We start from the raw sequence: 6295 nt of genomic DNA, 5'->3' as shown, positions 1-6295 counted from the left end.
TCATGTCTTCTAGACCTTTTGCTCTTCTCTGGATCCTCTCCAATTTCTCCACACCTTTCCTGAAATGGGGTGCCCAGAACTGGACAAAATACTCCAGCTGAGCCCATGGTAGAGCACCTCAAAGGTGATTCTTAATTTACAATGAAATCCCCCTTGTGAGTGAGAGCGAAGGGCCGAGGCAGCACGTAAGCTGTGTGTGGCAATCGTCTGCATGCAGGGATTTCATGCCTTCTGCCTATAATACACACTGCCTGCTATGGAAAGCTTTGGGCAGTTTCTTGATGGAATTTGCCAGCTCCCAGGAAAATAATGTCACCTGCTTTGGGCTTTTCTATACATTTGCATTATTGTCACCGTGTACTGGATTATCTAACGGTAAAAGGTTCTGTGTCCAGCTACAGAAGCATCATCACTCTCCCTTCTACTGTTTAAATCAGTGGTCCCCAACCATTTGGGGTTGCCGGGCGCCAGGGGGCGTGGCCATTCGCCCGCTGGGCGCCCGGGGGGGCCGGGGCCCCCCTGAGCGGGGCCCCCCCCATAGCCGCATTCCCGGGGCCAGCGCTGGTGCTCTCTCTCAAGCGCCGCGCGCTCGGGCCGGCGCTGTCGCTCTCTCCCCCCCTCCCTCATGCGCGCGGGGGGTCAATCCGCGGCGCCCCCGGGACCGGTGCTCACCGTGCACCACGCGCCTGGGGCCGGCTCCGGCACCGCGCATGCGCCACGTGCCCGGGGCCAGGCCAGCCCTGAGCACTTGGCGGGTGCAGACAAATGCCCCCGCGGGCACCGTGTTGGGGACCACGGGTTTAAATGATAACAGATCAAAATGGGTGAAAAGAGTGCATTGGTCCGCCCACCAACATGTGCACGCATGTGCTAGAGAAGGTTCAAATCTGATGAGAGGGAGGGGGTGTGCAAGGCATAGTCAATAAAATCAGTGCAATGGGGCAAGCGATCCTACTACAGCTCTGGGAGGGAAGAAAGTTGCACCAGTTACTGCACAGTCAGGGTATGTCTACACTACCCCGCTAGTTCGAACTAGCAGGGTAATGTAGGCATACCGCACTTGCAAATGAAGCCCGGGATTTGAATTTCCCAGGCTTCATTAGCATAAGCGGGGCGCCGCCATTTTTAAATCCCCGCTGGTTCGAACCCCGTGCCGCGCGGCTACACGGGGCACGAACTAGGTAGTTCGAACTAGGCTTCCTAGTTCGAACTACCGTTACTCCTCGTTCGAAACAGCGGGGATTTAAAAATGGCGGCGCCCCGCTTATGCAAATGAAGCCTGGGAAATTCAAATCCCGGGCTTCATTTGCAAGTGCGGTATGCCTACATTACCCTCCTATTTCGAACTAGGAGGGTAGTGTAGACATACCCCCAGAGACAACTGACTAAACAAACTGCAAGGGCTGGTTGGCAAAACTTGCTGATAGAACATCTCTCTGTTTCTCAGTGAGGTTTGTGGTCAGTGGGGGCTGGGCAGACCTCAAGGAGCGGGGCGCGATAGCAGCATGGGAACAAACAGCCTCTGCTAAGCGTCTCGTGCCCACCAATAGGCGGAGGTGCAAAATAGGGGATGGGAGCATCTTCAAAGTTGTAGGGATGGAATAAGGGTCTGCTCTAGAGAAGTCAGATTAGTTTGGACCCTGGCTCTCCCAGAGCCCGACGGGGGCACTTGCTGTGAACCGGGGGAAATGGAAATCATTGGCTTACCTCTTGGAGACATCATAGGGAGGGGAGTACAGAGGGATTCTGGGAGATCCATGTTTGAGTCCCTCCTGCAGGAATCTTGTGCTGAACTTGGTCATGTCGCTTAGAAGCCTAGAACTGGAAGGGACCTCGAGAGGTCATCAAGTCCCGTCCTCTTGCTCTCTGGCGGTGTCTAGGCTGCCAGGTTATTTCGAAATAATAACAACTCCCGAAATGACTACTTCAAAATAAGCTTATTCCTCTTCACAAGCAGGAGTTATTATCTTGAAACAACAAGCCCCTGACTTTGAAATAACAGGCTTGGTAGTGTGGACGCCCCACTTGTTATTTCGAAATAAGGGCAGTTATTGCCCAGTGTAGACACTGGGGAGTTATTTTGAGCTACCTCCTGGCAGCTGGGCCAGGATCCAGGAAAGCAAGTTCATGGGGCTTCCCTCCGGCTTCACCCATCACATAGCCTGGCGTGAGAGCTACGAGTGTTGCAGCGAGCAGGGAGGAGAGAACAAGTACCCTTGGCAGGAGCGTTCCTTAGGCCACCTGTGTTTCCATCCCCTTGCCCTTCCTGCTGGGGAGGTTGCAAATTAGGCTCACGCAAGGAGCTAGCCACCAGGACTCCCGGTTTTGCTTGCCTGCTCTGTCACTGGCCGTGGGTATGACTTAGGGCCAGTCCCTGAAACTCCTAGGCCTAGATCAGCAAAGGTGTTCAGGCACCTCCAGCCGACTGCTGCTACTGGGAGTTGGGTACATGTGAGGTCCTGGGTCCTCATGCCTCAGCTGTGAGGTGGAGGCACTCACAGCCCCAGCCCCTCACTGGCATGTGCTGAGGTTTAGCAAGACTTATAAAGTGTGCTGAGATCCCTGGATTGGCTCAAGCCGTACAGTGTTACGGCCTCTCCAGGGCTGACCGTACAGGCCATCCTTGCTGTAAGTCCAAGATATGTTCCGAAAAACGTGGACTTCTAGGGAAACAACTTAAAATGGGATTTTTTTCCCATGGCTGACATCCATTTGCGCAAATGGGCGGTGGAGGGTGTTGCATGACTAAGAGCGGGGAGTGGGAGGACTTATAACGCATCAGTTCCGACAAGCATCAACGACTTTAGGGCGGAACGGATGTATACCAGGGTGAGTTATAGCAGGGACGCCCTGTATTACCAGGGTGCCCAGGGTGATAGAACACAGTCCGCTGGGTGCATGCCATCCTGGGTGGGGAAGGATTGTGGGCAGGAGGGAGTTCAGGGGCCGGAAGCGTGGCCGGGAGCAGCCTGCAGCAAGGCGCTGGCGTACCAGTCTGAGAGCAGGTCCTGTCAGGTACCTGTTAAATGCCTCAGCCCATGCAGTTAGCTCCAGACGTGCCTGGCGCAGTCTCTGCTGCGCAGGCCGAGAGGGTGGCCGGATGTCCCGCTGGCAGGTAACTCACGGAGCACGAGCGGCAGGGGTGTTTGGAAAGCTGGTGGGAGGTGCCTGGAATGCATGATGGCGTAGGCTGGAGACTGGTTTCCAGGTGATTGTCACTGGGTGGAGTTTGCCTCCCTCTCCTTCCTGCCCACCCTTTGGCTCCCCCTTGCCCTGCCCATCTCATACAGGAAACTTTCCCTTCCTCTGCTTCAGCACCTGGTGTCACCGCCTGCCTTAAAGATGCCACACTGGACCGTGTAGGCGGAGCCAGCTCAGCCAGCCCCACAGCATTCAGTGCCAAGTGGGGCAGCTCGTGGACCCTGCTTGCTGCTCCTTGGGGAGGTTATGGAGCTGGCTGTCAGGGGGACCGCTGGGGTGGCCCACCACTCGGCTCCGGGAAGGGAAAGGAGGGCACGGCGGAGCTGCAGAGGGGCTGGAGGTGCCTTGGCTTTGCTATAACGTCCCCTATGGCGCCGTGTGAGATCTTGGCCCCAGTGAAGCCAATGGGAGTTTCACTGTTTCACTGCCCAGACCCCCCCGCCCCCGCCCCGGGAAAGGCCCCTTCCAGTGAAGTGAGGTTTTTCTCTTTCGTGTCTCTGCCGCAGCAACCAGCAGGCAGGATTTATTCCAGGGTGAGAAACTCTGCTTTATTATGATTGATTCTTTGCACTGCGCTAGCAGCGAGTCGCAGTCGGACTAGGGCCCTCTCGCACCAGGTGCAGCACAAACACAGAACGAATGGAGATGGCTCCTGCTTCCCTGTTCAGGGCCTGGCCCAATGTTGCTCCTGTGAATTACGGCAGGGCACGGGGACCTCGGTCACAGCCCAGGACCCCACTGGCATCCACACACAACAAGAAGTCAGGGCCTAGCAGGCCACCGCTGCAGGCAGGATGCTGCAGTGTGGGCGTTATTCCTGCAGGATCCCACGACCGACTCTCAGCAGGGATCCCACCTCCCCACTGGGTCCGCTCTGGGAATCCCTTCCGAAGGCAACGATGTCCCAGATGCCTACGTCCACTCAGAGGGAAGCAAAGCCGCTGGCAATTCCACATGCGGCTGGTGGGCCCCTAGCAGACCTCTGTCTGGGGAGAGAGAGGCAGCTTGCTGCCTTCCTCCTTGCACGCTGGAGCAGCCTGGGTTGATTAATGACTCATTCACATCATCTTGGTTCCAGCAACACCCTGAGGTTCCTCGGAAGCAGCCGTCTGGCCCTGTGTTGGATGGAGCCTCCCTGGAGGAGACAAGTCCCAGAGGTGGTGGATCAATGAATCCCTCAATTGTCTGCCCTGCCCCGGGGTCCTGATGCAGACAGGCTCTCAGGAAAAGGGAGGGGAGAAATGAGAAAGGACAAGAAACATGCTCCCCACGACTGCTCCCCGAGAGCCAGTACATCTCCCGTTCTGCAGCAGCCACCCCCAAACCCTGCCCTTGCGTAGCTCTTGCCTCTGAGCGGCTGTTTGAAGGAAAGAAGGCAGCTGGCTTGTAGCCTCCTGCTCTGTCTGTGCGTGGCCCGTGCATCTTTCCCATTGTTTCTTTTTTTCTTCGCTCCCCCCGCTCTGGCATTCTTCTGCCTCCTTTCTCCCTCGGCATCAGCAGCTCAGCTTTCTCGAGAAGCCTTGGAGTAAGACTGGCAGCAGCTGGAGCCCTGCCCAAAACAGGGCTGGAAGGAGGCTAGAATCCAGCCGCTAGCGACATCGGAATCGGAAGACTCGAGCAGTCGGAAAGCACTGCCGCTCGGCAATACATCAGCTCAGCAAAGTGGGCAGCCTTGTGCATCAGGCACTAGTTAGTCGGCTGCAAGCTGCCTCGCCTGGCTTTATGCTCTCTCGCTCGCCTAATCTCATCTCTGTTCAGTGTGTGTGCATGTGTGTGTGCAGGGGGAGGACTTTATTTCCATTGGCTAAGCTTTCCCTTCCCACCCACATCTCTTCCACATCACCTTGGTGTCTCCCTAAATAAAACCAGCCCTCCTTATCGCACCGAGGAAATCAAGAGCTGGAGTTTGAATGGATTTTATATAATTATTTACCCCATGCCAGGCTCCTGCTGAGCTCCTAGGATAAACTCCTAGCAGCTGGCCTGATCCTTTGCTCCTCTTTCCTCCCCACTCCCCATAAATAAGGGGTAAAGCCCATTGGAAGGTGGGGGGGGGATACAGTGCTCGCCGTCTTGGGGGAGACTGACCTGAGAAGTAGTGCCAGGATTTTAACAACCTACTTAATGGATTTCAAGGACAGCACCAGCGAGGGCAGCATGGAAAGCCTGCAGCCCTCCAGCATCCAGATCTTTGCCCACACTTCCTCTCTCCATGGGATCCGCCACATTTTTGTCTATGGACCGGTGACCATTAGGCGTTTGCTGTGGATGTTGGCCTTTGTGGGCTCCCTGGGTCTCCTCTTGGTGGAGAGCTCGGATCGGGTGGCTTTCTATTTCTCCTACCAGCATGTCATTAAAGTGGACGAGGTCATGGCCAACAGCCTGGTTTTCCCGGCGGTCACCATCTGCAACCTCAACGAGTTCCGCTTCTCTAAACTCACCACCAATGACCTGTACCATGCCGGGGAGTTGCTGGCTTTGCTCGATGTGAACCTGCAGATTCCAGACCCTCACCTGGCTGAGCCAGCTGTCCTGGCTGCCCTGCAGGAAAAGGCAAACTTTAAGCAATACAAACCAAAAGTTTTCAACATGCAGGAGTTCTTGGGGCGCGTGGGGCATGACCTGAAGGATATGCTGCTGTACTGCAAGTTCAAAGGCCAGGAGTGCAGCCAAAAGGACTTCAAAACTGTGAGTATGGATGGAGTTTCTGTTTCCTTTCTCTGCTTTGCGTGTGCGGCCGAGCCTGGCGGCGGAGAATCCAGCAGATGATGTGATCAGGCCAAGAGAGTCAGGGTAAGTTCGGAGAGAACTTTCTTTGCTGGGCTCAGGCTTCTCCTGTGTGGCAGTGGGGAAGGCGCAGGCAGCCTGTTGAGTTGGAGTTTGTTTGCCGGAGCCCTGTTGTACCAGTGGATCTGCCCTAGCAGGCTAACCATTCCCAAAGGACACTTGCTGTTGGAGTTGTGATTTGGAGGGGGCCTAGCAGACAGGGTGATCCGTGGCTGTCATGCTGTGGGAGCCGGTCGAGGTGCTGGGCTGGAGAGATGCGAGTGCAAAACTCAGGTGGGCGGAGGTGGAGGGTGGCCTATGCAATCCT

The 6295-nt window shown here is 55.9% G+C and overlaps 1 pseudogene; it reads left to right on the top strand.

The window, feature by feature from the left end:
* Window positions 1-5121: 5121 nt before the first annotated feature.
* On the top strand, window positions 5122-5970 carry LOC102455155 (acid-sensing ion channel 2 pseudogene; annotated as a pseudogene).
* The last annotated feature ends 325 nt before the right edge of the window (window positions 5971-6295 follow it).

The sequence above is a fragment of the Pelodiscus sinensis genome, chromosome 29, assembly GCF_049634645.1.
Source record: "Pelodiscus sinensis isolate JC-2024 chromosome 29, ASM4963464v1, whole genome shotgun sequence".
Taxonomy (NCBI): Eukaryota; Metazoa; Chordata; order Testudines; family Trionychidae; genus Pelodiscus; species Pelodiscus sinensis.
The sequence above is the reverse complement of the archived record's forward strand: the minus strand, read 5'-3'. Positions and strand labels throughout refer to the sequence as shown.